The sequence below is a fragment of the Ips typographus genome, linkage group LG11 (assembly GCF_016097725.1).
Source record: "Ips typographus isolate SLU linkage group LG11, UJ_Ityp_2.0, whole genome shotgun sequence".
In the NCBI taxonomy this organism is placed as follows: domain Eukaryota; kingdom Metazoa; phylum Arthropoda; class Insecta; order Coleoptera; family Curculionidae; genus Ips; species Ips typographus.
Window position 1 is genome coordinate 1,990,158 of NC_138432.1, and position 15,149 is coordinate 2,005,306.

The window sequence follows — 15,149 nt, forward strand, 5'->3', positions numbered from 1 at the left end:
AAAGTAATAGGAGTGCTATTTCTTAAATTTGATGGTGTCCATAATTTTCTGAAGATATTCATATTTTGTTACCATTTTACTAGGTTTAACAATTATACAGTGTCAAAAACAATGATTATTTTATTATATCCTCATGCTCATAGGAAAAATTGAGAAAAAATAAAATATACAAAAGCGAAATAAATTTAATAATAATTTATTTTTCTTTAATAAATTAGTAAAAATAAACATAAAATAGACATAAACATAGCCTAATTAAACTTTTAAACTCTTAAAACAATGTATTAACATAAAAGAATAACATTTCTACCAACTTACAATAGCACATATACTTATAGGTATAAATACTATTTAATAATACATTATACCTAATTAATGTAATGGAAACTATAAATTTCATAGATTTATTTAACTGTTATAACTCCCATATGATATTACAAGTTATATTATCACAGTTCTAGAATCACTACTATAATATACAAAAACTATAAAAGCATATGTAACTTTAGTTGGTACTGCATTGGTGTGACCTGCATGCAAATCAAAAAAATCATCAGTTTACACTACAATAAAATGTAGCAATTCATGGATCTAGAAACAAAAGAAAAATGATACACAGAGAATATGAGAAGTAGGTATTAACTAGGTAACATACCTATACTTACATATTAAACAATGTGTAAATCAACTAGATTTATACCTCAACAGGTATATGCTGAAGCTGGATGCAGTTTTTTCAAATGTATTTGCCTCTCGGTTTCCAAATACAGTTTCCATTTGGTTTTTATTAAATACTGTCTTTGATAACCATTGTGTTACTTAATAAAAGTTCCAGTATACTTCATGCACATTGGCTATATGAGCTGTGGGGGCAGATTATCAAAGATTTTCTGAAATAAAAACGAAAATGTTGAAATTTTTAAGTCCTACATACCATTCCACTTACCTGTTGCAACTTTCCTCAGGAAAACTCGGCTGATGATAAACATAAACATGCCCAACTATAAGTAATCGATTTAACTCTGATTTACCAGTCTAAAACTGTCCAGTAATAAAAATCAAACACAATTTGAGCAAATTTCCAATCAACATGTAAACAAAGCCGCCATTATTAAATATGACCTGCTGTCCGCATTCCACAAATTCCACAAAACCGCGGCCTGCCGAACGCCATTCGGATGACGTCGCGATCTCGCCCGAAGCGACTTCGGGTCGGTTCCGAACCGTCGCCCTTCTGGCCAGTCGCTGTTTTGCGCGTTTCCCGCAGTTTTGCGCGTTTCCCGGAGCCCCGGCCCGAAGGCCCTCGTCGTCGTCGTCATCTGTCATCTGTCAAATGTCATTGGTGATAACAATTATGTGGGTCGGTGGTGACGGTGGAGACCCCGCCCCCGCGGAGCCCCAAAGGCCCTGGTCGTCTGTGAAATGTCACCTGTCGTCATCTGCCTCTGTCGTCGTCGTCACGTGGTGTCCCCCCCCCCCCACCGTCACGTGGTGCCCCCGTAGACCCCCCATCCCCCGTTGTCCGTTAGGCATACCACAACTCTTTCCAACCCCTACACCACCTCTAATGAACCACTAAACCACCCCTAATCAACCCTCAAACCTAACCTAAACCTAATACCCTCAAAAGGATTTAAAATGTTTAGCAAGAAGCAAAAAAAAAAAATAAATAAAAAAAATAAATATTAAAAAAAAATAAAATAATAAAATAAATATTCATATATAATAATAATATATATATATATAATTTATAAATATTCTAGAGGAGGAGATAACACTTGGTCATATCAAACGAAACTGAAATTTCTTGTAATTTTGTTTTCATTATAAAACCCACCTTCACTACAACAATAGATAACCTTTCCTATTGGAATGACAAAAGTCAAAATTTATGTCAATTTTTATTGACAAAACCCTTCTCAGAGTTCCATATTGAACATTATCAGGTTTAATATTTATTAAGTTGTTGTTTTCTGTGTTCTGCCGTTGTGTTCTTTCTTTTTTAGATTCTCTGAAGACGGTGGTAGATTTTCCACCGAAACGTCAGCGTTTTTAGGTAACAAGATCGAGCCTAAGTCAGTGGTCTTGTGTTGGGACGACTAGGTTAATGTTATTTTCAACTTAGTTGAAAATAGTGCGAAATTCCATTTTCCCAACAAACCTTTTTTTTTTTTGTGTGAGACAGAAGACCCAATAAACAAAGAAAAAAATGAGTAACTCGTCTCAACAAACATATAGAACATATCTCCAACAAAGGTATGGGCCTCATATTTGTTCTATATTTCGAAATTTAGAACACAAATTTATACAACTTACACATTCTGAGAACGGTTTAACATTTTTATGTAAATGCAGAAACAATGATATCATTCCAAAAGGTCTAAGACTCAGAGCACCTTATTACAATAACAGAATAATACGTATTCTAGAAAGAACGAGCAAATCTTTAATAAGAGACAGAATACAATTCCACAGACATCATATATTTGTTTTGAAAAATGATATATTAACTTTATTAAGAATGACCTTCAGTCAAAAGTCTCATTTAATGATTTTAATCATATGTGGCAATGTATTCTGAATAGCTATCATATAAATTGTAATAAGCAAAAACAAATTCATATCAATAAATTTAATAATTTAATGGAAGAAAAAATACATATACAACTTGTAAATAGTCACAATCAGGTCAATAATCTTCAACAAAGAACTGTAATAAATGTTTCTAGCAAAAATTTATCTGATAGCGAAAAACTTGTTCTTTCAAAAGGTTTAAACTTTGCCATTACACCACAACACATTCCCAAACTTGATATTATTTCTGCAATTGAAGAGACAACTCAAAATTTGCCAGAAGAACATCAACAAGAATTTAAAATAAGATCAAAACTTATCTTAGAAAAACAACACAAAATCAAACAAAACCTATCCAAACCTGAACAACAAGCATTATACTCTCTCAAAAAAGACAACAACATAAAAATACTTCCAGCAGACAAAGGTAACGCTACAGTCATAATGGACTCTATTACATACCACAACAAAGTCATGACTCTTTTAAATGAAAACAATGACACAAAACTAAATAAAAACCCAACAGAAAAAATTGAAAGGCAAATTTACACTACTTTAAAAAAACATCGAGATCAATTTTCTGATCTTGAGAGGCGTAATCTTACGCCACATAATAGCAAAACACCACATTTTTATGGTGTTCCTAAAATTCATAAAAATAACATGCCATTAAGGCCAATTGTGAGTAGTATAAATTCGCCTACTCACTCATTAGCTCGCTTCTTGCTAAACATTTTAAATCCTTTAGTAGGTAACACAGATTCTTACATACAAAAACTCTCCTCACTTTCTTGAAAAACTCAAACATATCGACATTAATCCAAATCATATTCTGGTAAGTTTTGATGTTGTAAGTTTATTCACAAACGTCCCAGTTGACAAAACTCTTTCAATTGTTAGATCTAAATTGCAAAATGATTCAAGTCTTGGGGAACGTACAAGCTTAAGCGTAAACACTATTTTAGAACTTTTAACAATTTGTGTTAAAACAACATTCTTCCAATATGGAGATGATTATTACCAACAAAATTCTGGAATGGCAATGGGTTCTCCATTGTCTCCAATATTAAGTAATATTTTTATGGAACATTTCGAAGAAAATAACATTAATAATTTTAATTATAAACAAACAATCTGGTGGAGATATATTGATGATGTTTTTACAATATATCCATTCGGTAATGATCATCTCAAACAATTTCTAATTCACATAAACTCAATAGAACCCACAATCAAATTTACAACAGAAACAGAACAAAATAACGAACTTCCATTCTTAGACATTCTAATCAAAAAAGACATAAACAAATTTGAAACAAAAGTATACAGAAAACCAACCCACACAAATAGATATTTAAACTACAAATCCAATCATCCAATAATGGTAAAAAAAGGTATTGTAAAAAGTTTATTTGATAGAGCCAAAATTATTTGCAATAATGAACAATTTAATAAAGAAAAATTATTCATTAAAAATGTTCTAAAAGAAAATGACTATCCTGAAACATTTATTAATAAATGTTTTAGGGATTTAGAACATCCAAAACAATCTGGAAATCAAAATCAAATTTTACCTTTTACTAACCTTTTTATTCCTTACATTCCAGGTATTTCTGACAAAATCAAACGAATAGCTAAAAAATATAACATCAGAACAATATTTAGAACTCAAAACACATTAAGATCACACTTAACTAAAACAAAACCTCACAATGAAAATGAATCTACAAGAAACGTGATATATAAAATTCCTTGCGAATGCAATCAATTTTATATTGGTGAAACCTCCAGACCTTTAAAAAAACGTATTAAAGAACACCAAAATTATTTAAGAACTGGAGACTTTCACAAATCTAATATATGCCAACACGCGTTTGATAATGATCATAGAGTCAAATGGAATGAATGTAGTATCATAGACAAAGAAACTTTTTCAAAAAGACGTAAAATAAAAGAAAGTGCATATACAGGGTGTCCCACGACGAAAGACATCGATTGATATTGGAAAAAGTATAAATAGGAGAGTTTTGAAAATTTGGCAGGATACTGATGTGGGCATGCCCAATCCAACTAAAATATTTTCAAGATGGTTACACTTCCGTGTATACCGGAAGTCAATCACAACTTTCTTATTTTAAATAGAACACCCTATATATTATTACATATTTGGATTCCTCACAAAATTCTGACCAACTTTTGTATAGAATGCCCTATGCCTATCTCTAGCCGTTTTCGAAATATTTGATGTTTTTCCAAAAAAGTGACAGTTGCAACGCTCAACATATTTTTGTACTATGTTAAAACCGTATTTCATTTTGCAATGAAACTTTGGGTTATTGTAAATAAAGGATCGTTTTATTAAACTGAGGGTGCGTAATGACTCATTTGTATACAGGGTCTTCAAAAAAAAATCATAAACTTGCCACTAAAAAAAATGAAAAATCCCAAGTTTTTTAAATAGAAACCCACATTTTTTATGACGGAATCATTTTGAGCATTAAAAATTACTATAAGTTTCAATTTACTTGCCTATACCTAAATCCAACCCATTTCGTTTTATTTGAGAATAAACATTTTTTATTATAAAAATTCCAGATTTCTTGAAAATTTCTCTCTCTAATTACGTGTGGATTTATGTCACACCAGTAGTGTGAATTATGTCTATTGAACATTCCATTTTTAGTGAATTTGGCCTCGTCGCTCCAAATAATATTATTCAAAAACAATTCATCTCCATAGTGACTAGTCAGCAAAAACTCACTAAAAACAACTCTCTTCGGAAAGTCAACCTCTTTTAAGTGTTGCACTAATTTAAATGAAAAAGGGTGAAATTTATGTTTCTTCAGGATCCTCTGAATTGAGCTTTTGGATATGCCTGATTCTACGGAAACTTGTCTTATTGACAAAGTTGGATTTGCAACAAAATAGACCAAAATTGCAATTTCTACATTTGTATTATTAAGGATTGGTTTTGTTTTAATAGCTTTTATCTTCACATATCCCGTATTCTTAAAATTATTTGCTTGACAGCTTTTGGTGATGGCTTTGGTTTTTCTGGATAACGAGCGGCAAATACCTCACATGTTTACTCACAATTTTATCACATTCTCCGTAAATAATAAACAGATTTAAGTGATCTTGGTTTGAATAACGTAACCGCGACGGCATATTTGCAGTTATCAAAACACTCAAAACTAGTGTTATTAACATGCTTTGCAGGTCTCCAATATCACCGTGTGTCAAAAGCATGACCAACTAAAACACCACATAATCTCAACCGTGCAGCATAATAAAAAAATGTTTATTCTCAAATAAAACGAAATGATTCCGTCATAAAAAATGTGGGTTTCTATTTAAAAAACTTGAGATTTTTCATTTTTTTTAGTGGCAAGTTTATGATTTTTTTTTGACGACCCTGTATACAAATGAGTCATTACGCACCCTCAGTTTAATAAAACGATCCTTTATTTACAATAACCCAAAGTTTCATTGCAAAATGAAATACGGTTTTAACATAGTACAAAAATATTGTTACGGTTTGGGCCTACTATGCTCGATACTCGACGAAACCGATGCGCCGCAATATCTGGCCGGGCGCGTATTAAAGTAGGCCACAGTTAGGAAGCGCCGCACCTGGAAGATTCTTGAATGGTCAAGGCAACCCGCAAAGCGTTTCGCGGTCATTCTAGAACGTGGTTTGCGAATATAAAAGAAGCGGCGTCGTCGACGACAGAGTAGAGAGAGTAGTAGTTGTGTAGTAGTGAATTTGGGAACGCGGTAAAGTTTAAATAGTGAAATAGTTGTGGAATTGTAGTAGTGTTTTTAGTAGCTGTGTTAATTATTGTACGGAGTGTTTTGGAAGTGTAAATAAATTTATTAATTGTTGAGTTAAATTGACTTTGTGTGATTGACCTTGTGAAGAACAAGAAAGGATTCGACAACAACAAGAAAGAATGCTACAACAAGATATAGAAATGCGTCAAGAAGATAGAGAGCGGCAAGAAAAACGTAACGTAGAAATATTGAACGTTCTAGCACGGAACAAGACAGAAATCCAAGAGTATGTATCCGATAGTCTTAAAAAGATGGAGTGTGATGTTGAGGAAAAATTAAAGGATGTTCGGGAAGACATTAATGATGTTCGGGACGACATTAATAAAATTCAGAATGATGTTGAGATAAAGCTACGCGACTTAGAGCAGAAAATTGACAGCAGAGGACCCAACTCTACAGTGATCACCGGAAACGGGCTCAACAAGATCAAGCCCCCCACATATGATGGTCAAACTTCATGGGCAACGTATCAACTCCAATTTGAGGCCGCTGCAAATGCAAATCGATGGAGTAACGAGGAAATGGCTGTAGCACTGGTGGTGGCATTACGAGGACCTGCATTGGAGCTGTTACAGACTCTGCCTATCGCCCAACAAAGCAACTATGACGCATTAGTAGCTGCATTAGAACGACGTTATGGGGATCAGCATAGGAAAGGAGTGTACCAAACACAATTAAAGGCAAGACTGCAGAAAACTGGTGAAAATTTGCAAGAGTTTGAAACCGAAATTCGTCGCCTTGTGCATCTGGCTTACCCAGCCGTCCCGGATGAAGTCCAAGAAGAACTTGTGGCACAGTATTTTGTAGATGGGATTCGAGATCCGGAGGTAAAGAAATGGCTGAAGATGTTCAAAGGGAGCAACAACAGCGAATTACTGGTTCGAGCGCTGGAAATTGAAGCTGCGTGCAATGATTTTAAGTCAGAGCCTATTCAAGAGGAAAGAGTACCGCCAGCCGAACATGCTGCTACACCAATGAATAAAATTGAATCAATGTTCGGCCAAATAGTGCAACAAATGGCAGCATTAGGAAATGGTCTTTCCACACAGTTAGAACGATCACGCCCGATCACGAGAGTGGAGTGTTATCGATGCGGACGTACGGGACACATTAGAAGGAATTGCAGACAGCGGTCTTGTTCTCCAAACCCACAGTGTCGACGAAATCAGGACATCAGAACAAATCACCGGAACTCCTCTGCTAAAAGAAACATTACATGTTATATTTGTGGACGTAAAGGACATTACCAATGGAATTGCAGACAGCAGTCTCGTTTACCGACCCCGCAGAACTGGCGTAACCAGGAGCAGGAAATGAAGAATCCAGAAAGACATTTACCGCGATATGTAGAGGATCGTCAAGCTTTGGATAGTGATTTAAGGTACCGGAAAGGACAAATTCATAATGGTTGGAGGATTGGTCAAATCGCGATGGTGACAGATAAAGAGGCTACAAAAAGAATGAAGAGCAGCGTTTCTAAGGAAGACATATTGAAAGGACAGCGCTCAGACTCTGATTTGAAAGTAATCAGAAGATGGTTGGAGAAGGATTTGAAACCGGATTGGCAACAGATTTCCAGATATGGACCAACAGTAAGGGGTTACTGGTTACAGTGGAGTTCGCTTCGACTGCGAGATGACTTAATTACTCGCAAATGGGAAAGTCCAGACGGAAAACGCTTTGTTTACCAAACAATAGTGCCCAATTCCTGCAAAGAGAATGTGCTGCGAGAACTACATGACAGTCGCGGAGGAGGACACTTTGGAGTAAACCAGACTTTGGCTAGAATAAGAGATCGATTTTACTGGATTAACTTCAGAAAGGACGTTGAGGAATGGTGTAAACGGTGTGACCAGTGTTCGTTACAGAAGGGATCCATCACAATTCGGGAACTTGAGAGAGAGAAGATGAAACCAAACAACGACCGTATGAAGATGACACTGGACCACAGACCAACTGGTGGCAATTATAAGGAAGGTGATGCTGTGTGGATGTTTCAACCCAGGAGGAGCAAAGGACTAAGTCAAAGATGGCAACGACACTGGGAGGGACCTTACAATGTGGTAAAAAGGTTAAACGACGTCGCCTACAGAGTCCAACGCAGCCCCAAAGGCAAGATGAAAATTGTCCATCTGGACAGACTCAAGAAATACCAGGGACTAGATGAAGCGGATCGGGACGATCAGCTTTAAGAGGGGGGCAGTGTTACGGTTTGGGCCTACTATGCTCGATACTCGACGAAACCGATGCGCCGCAATATCTGGCCGGGCGCGTATTAAAGTAGGCCACAGTTAGGAAGCGCCGCACCTGGAAGATTCTTGAATGGTCAAGGCAACCCGCGAAGCGTTTCGCGGTCATTCTAGAACGTGGTTTGCGAATATAAAAGAAGCGGCGTCGTCGACGACAGAGTAGAGAGAGTAGTAGTTGTGTAGTAGTGAATTTGGGAACGCGGTAAAGTTTAAATAGTGAAATAGTTGTGGAATTGTAGTAGTGTTTTTAGTAGCTGTGTTAATTATTGTACGGAGTGTTTTGGAAGTGTAAATAAATTTATTAATTGTTGAGTTAAATTGACTTTGTGTGAACCCACGGGAAAATCGTAACAATATGTTGAGCGTTGCAACTGTCACTTTTTTGGAAAAACATCAAATATTTCGAAAACGGCTAGAGATAGGCATAGGGCATTCTATACAAAAGTTGGTCAGAATTTTGTGAGGAATCTAAATATGTAATAATATATAGGGTGTTCAATTTAAAATAAGAAAGTTGTGATCGACTTCCGGTATAAACGGAAGTGCAACCATCTTGAAAATATTTTAGTTGGATTGGGAATGCCCACATCAGTGTCCTGCCAAATTTTCAAAACTCTCCCATTTATACTTTTTCCAATATCAATCGATGTCTTTCGTCGTGGGACACCCTGTATTAGATTAAACCATGACTCCTGTGTTGCTACATCCTCTATTAATATTGACCAAACTTGGTTAAATATTCTAGAGGAGGAGATAACACTTGGTCATATCAAACGAAACTGAAATTTCTTGTAATTTTGTTTTCATTATAAAACCCACCTTTCACTACAACAATAGATAACCTTTCCTATTGGAATGACAAAAGTCAAAATTTATGTCAATTTTTATTGACAAAACCCTTCTCAGAGTTCCAAATTGAACATTATCAGGTTTAATATTTATTAAGTTGTTGTTTTCTGTTTTTCTGTTCTCTAAGTCAGTGGTCTTGTGTTGGGACGACTAGGTTAATGTTATTTTCAACTTAGTTGAAAATAGTGCGAAATTCCATTTTCCCAACAAACCTTTTTTGTGTGAGACAGAAGACCCATAAACAAAGAAAAAATTAGTAACTCGTCTCAACAAACATATAGAACATATCTCTAAGCCTTATTTATTATAAACGATGTAAAATAAACACTTAAGAGGGGTTATTCTTACCCCCAGAAAAGAAGGGCCAACACGGCCGTAATCGTCGTAGAGCGCATGAGAGTTCGGGGAGGGTGAGTTGGGTTTTAGTCCTTCAGCTACACCGTAGGCACGCAAAGGTGTTCTTGTACGATGTGACCAAAAGACCAAGTGAACAACTGACAGGGTTAAGGGTTCTATCGGTCACTTCAAGTTGCGAGAGAACCCTTCTCTTATCAGCCTGGGATCCTAAGAGGGTAGCGAGCCAACCCACCACTTCAAGTTAGGGAATGTTGCTCGCCGACCAACCCGGAGACCAGTGATTTTAGATGGCCAGCCTTGCTGAATAAATACTCGTCGATTGACCCAGATTCCTACCAGACTTGCTGACATACACGATTATTCGGTGTATAGTACGATAGGTATGTAAATGTTGGAATCTGCGACAATATGAATTGCAAATATTGAAATTGAACCAAAATTTTTGATACTACTCCCTTTTTCATCTAGATGTACTTTTTAGTAGAATTTGACGGTGAAGGTATTGGAGAGTTGGCTATAGTTAGAGGTAGATGGTTGACCCCTCGAAAAAAGGAAGTTTATTGGCCGCCGGTAAAACAGCAGAGTGTCCAGATACAAAGAACTGGACAACTTATTCTGTTCGTAGATGCTTATATGAAACAGGTACATTTTTAATTCCAAATTTTTATCCAATATAAGGCTGCACTGCAAAGGAATTTCCGAAACCGTATAAATTAGGAAAGATCTCCTATATGGTTCTAAATCGCGGGCGTGGCGTTTTCGAAAATATGGTATTTGTTTTAATTTTTGGAATAGCTATTTAAAAAAAAACATATTTTTGAATATCATTTTTATTTTAAGTGGAAGTATTTGTCCCGAAATTTAGTTTTTCGATAAAACCGTAGGTACAAAATTTATTTTATGCACTTTAGAGGGAGTAAGATATTTGTGCCATAGCAACACTTACAGGGCACAATAAATTTTGAGTGAATCCACCCTGCCAACAACATTCAATGACAACTACCAATAATACGAGCTGTCAATCTTGAAACTAGAGTACCGTTAAGTGATAAGTGATCTACTCTGAGCTTTGTTATTTTTTATTTTTAGTATCTCACACTCTAAAGTGCATAAAATAGTTTATAAACCTCGTGACTAAAGTGTCTTTTGGCAAAACATTTTGCTGTAAGAGAGATCTTCTGATTGAGCAAATAAAATACAGGGTGTTTAATTTAAAATAATCAAAATGCATGTCAAACATTTAACAAGAGTGTGTGACAATGCAATATGATTCAGAAAAAAATGCTGCAACTTTGCTAATTTAAATTATGTGGTCAGATCAAAAATAACGGAGTTAGCTATTGAGTAAAATATAAACAATTCCCCTAGTACCTAATTACAGTGTAAGTTCTGGAAATTACCCAAATTTTGTGCATTATTTTTACACAATAACATAATTCCCGCTTGCAAAATAGTAAATAAGCTCAGATAATAAAAAGTTGAATACGTTTTAATAGTGTATCAGTCTTGAAGCAGGGTAGTCTTGAAACATAGTGATACAATATACTTTTCAGATGACTAATGCGATTGCCAAACGAAAATTAAAAGTAGCGGAAATTTCGTCAGATTTGGCATCAGATAGTGAATTAACTGATGCACGAAGGATACAAAAAAGAAAACCGTGTCGCTCAGATAGTTCTGATGATGACAATGATTACTGCTTAAAACGACCGCCAAATATTAATTTTGAATATCATTCCGCTTTAAAGCAGTCTTCAACTGGTAATATTTATAAGGATGAGGAAGCTGGTGACTTACTAAATTGAGCTATGCAGGTCCTTCTTCCATTTGAACTTCATTGGAAGCTTTCGGTTTGTTGTTGTGTGGTTTTTATCCGATTGAAATAAATTTTTGGAAATATAAAGCTAATCAAGGCATTTTATCAAAATGGTTTGTGTAAATAACACATCCAATGTTCAGCTTTTTTGAGAAACTGGTAACCAAAAATCGAATGTCAACCAAAACGTTAACAAAAATAAGTTGTAACGTACCTATTTTATAAGCTACAGGTAATGAAATATTTTAAAATTATCTAAATTTATAAGCAGCTACAGCTAATTTTTAATGGAATTTATAAATAATTCTTGAAATTTAAGTAACAGTTTCTAAATATATACATGTATATTTACGACCAATACAGGGTGTCCCACGACGAAAGACCTCGATTGATATTGGAAAAAGTATAAATAGGAGAGTTTTGAAAATTTGGTAGGATACTGGGGGCATGCCCAATCCAACTAAAATATTTTCAAGATGGTTGCACTTCCGCTTATACCGGAAGTCGATCACAACTTTCTTATTTTAAATAGAACACCCTATACAGGGTGTCTCAGTTTTAAGTGCCCAAACTTTAATGTCGGATAGTACGTCGAAAAATAACAACACTTTGCTATATAAACCTATATCCAATAGGGCGTCGTTACTGATATACAGGGTGTTAAAGTTTTTTAAAAAAATTGCTTATTTGAGAATTTCTCGAAAACCGTTGGAGATATTGTAATGAAATTTTTGTGTGAATATCTCCTGTTCAAAACGTCTTCAATGAAATAAAAAATTGAACTGTGACGCAACCAGTGTCGTACTTACCGACGTACGCCTAGGTACTTTGGATAAAAAAAATGTTACGCCACTGCCTTTTTGGAAATTAAAATTTGTTTTTGAGATGACTGTTCAATTTGGGAGACAAAAGTCCTCTTGTGTTTTTTCGGATTGACGCACCATTTCAGAGTAAAAAAAGGAAAGGTGACATCATTGCATGTCTTAATTACATGGATTAATTAAATTTTATCGTTTGGATGACTTCCCATTCTGGTTGGTGACAAATGTCGAACTGACAGCACATTATAATAACGTTCAATTTCAACACTTTAAAGTTTGTTTAGTTCTTTTTTTAAAATGCCACACTTATTTACTAATGCCGAGTACGCTGACATACATTTTATTTATGGATACTGCAACGGAAACACTAACGAAGCGTGCCGAGAATATGCTAGACGATTTCCAAATCGAAGGTGTCCAAATAAAAAGGTTTTTATGAAGGTTCATCACTTGTTGAGAGAGTTTGGATTACGCAAAAACCCAGATAGACCTAGAAGACCACATGGAAGATTTGAGGCAAACATTTTAGAAGTGTTCGATAACAACCCCACAGAAAGTTGCAGAAATGCCGCTAAGCAATTACGAGCGCGCAATATTCCAGTCTCAAAGGATGTAGTCCATCGAACCTTACGAAAGAATGGAAGAAGACCTTACCATTTGCAGCCAGTGCAATATTTAATGCAAGAAGATGGACCGAGGCGTAGAGAATATTGCAGTTGGCTGTTGAGATCAATCCAAATTGATCATTTGTTTTTGCGTAAAATTTTATTCACTGACGAAGCCACATTTACCAGAAGAGGTGTTGTGAACTTTCATAACTTGCACGTTTGGGGGAATGTAAATCCTCATCAAGTCAGACCCCGAACTTTTCAACAAGAATTTAGTGTTAACGTTTGGATAGGTGTGATAGGTAACCATTTAATTGGTCCCCATTTTTTACCTCCTCGCCTGAATTCTCACCTCTTTCTTCAATTCTTGGAAAATGACTTGGGTAATTATTTAGAAGACGTTCCACTCAACGTGAGACAGCAAATGTGGTTTCAAATGGACGGCGCACCTGCTCATTACGGAGTAAATGTTCGACGCTGGTGTGATTTGCACTTTCGGGAGCGCTGGATAGGTCGTGTAAATAATGCACATAACCATGATTATGTTCCTGGTACAGGTCCAGCCGCTTGGCCCCCAAGGTCACCCGACCTGACAGTTTTAGATTTTTTTATATGGGGCTTTCTCAAAGACAAGGTGTATTCCACTCCAGTTCACACCGAACTGGAATTAGTAGGTAGGATTGAAGCAGCCTGTGAAATTCTTCGCAATAATCCCCATCAAATATCTGCAGCGGTCAATTCTACACGTCGTAGGTGTCAAATATGCATTGAGTCTGATGGTTTCCATTTTGAACAACTATTGTAAACTTCGTCACAGATTAATTACCATTTGCGCGAACGTTTTAACGGGAACTAGTTAAGAGTTAAGTATTTTGACTGAGACAAAGAGCCATAAGAATTGTCACAGTCAAAACTTAACGTAAGCTTTCCCTAAAGTATCTCTGTCCAAAAGGCACTAAATAACTTTTAATTTGTTAAGTTTTATTTAATTTGTTTCCTAATTTAAGTTATGTGATAATAATAAATTTTTATACCATTATAACCTTTCCTTTTTTTACTCTGAAATGGTGCGTCAATCCGAAAAAACACAAGAGGACTTTTGTCTCCCAAATTAAACAGTCATCTCAAAAACAAATTTTAATTTCCAAAAAGGCAGTGGCGTAACATTTTTTTTATCCAAAGTACCTAGGCGTACGTCGGTAAGTACGACACTGGTTGCGTCACAGTTCAATTTTTTATTTCATTGAAGACGTTTTGAACAGGAGATATTCACACAAAAATTTCATTACAATATCTCCAACGGTTTTCGAGAAATTCTCAAATAAGCAATTTTTTTAAAAAACTTTAACACCCTGTATATCAGTAACGACGCCCTATTGGATATAGGTTTATATAGCAAAGTGTTGTTATTTTTCGACGTACTATCCGACATTAAAGTTTGGGCACTTAAAACTGAGACACCCTGTATATTATTACATATTTGGATTCCTCACAAAATTCTGACCAACTTTTGTATAGAATGCCCTATGTCTATCTCTAGCCGTTTTCGAAATATTTGATGTTTTTCCAAAAAAGTGACAGTTGCAACGCTCAACATATTTTTGTACTATGTTAAAACCGTATTTCATTTTGCAATGAAACTTTGGGATATTGTAAATGAAGGATCGTTTTATTATACTGAGGGTGCGTAACGACTCATTTGTATACAGGGTCGTCAAAAAAAATCATAAACTTGCCACTAAAAAAATGAAAAATCTCAAGTTTTTTAAATGGAAACCCCCATTTTTTATGACGGAATCATTTTGAGCATTAAAAATTACTATAAGTTTCAATTTACTTGCCTATACCTAAATCCAACCCATTTCGTTTTATTTGAGAATAAACATTTTTTTATTAGGCTGCATGCTCGGCTGCATGGTTGGAATTAGCTGGTACTCTAGTTGGCCATGCTTTTGACACACGGTGATATTGGAGACCTGCAGGGCATGTTAATAACACTAGTTTTGAGTGTTTTGACAACTGCAAATATGCCGTCGCGGTT

The 15,149-nt window shown here is 35.5% G+C and overlaps 1 long non-coding RNA gene across 2 annotated transcripts; it reads right to left on the minus strand.

Moving 5' to 3' along the window:
• Positions 1 to 180: 180 nt before the first annotated feature.
• On the minus strand, positions 181 to 1,270 carry LOC145735313 (uncharacterized). 2 transcript variants are annotated; one of them, XR_014179641.1, is made up of 3 exons: positions 947 to 1,270; positions 662 to 890; positions 181 to 591 (listed from the first exon to the last, which is right to left on the minus strand). It is a non-coding gene; the product is annotated as an uncharacterized LOC145735313 (long non-coding RNA). The 2 variants fall into 2 exon arrangements; XR_014179640.1 differs by having other exon boundaries at positions 666 to 890; positions 947 to 1,268.
• Between the last annotated feature and the right edge of the window lie 13,879 nt (positions 1,271 to 15,149).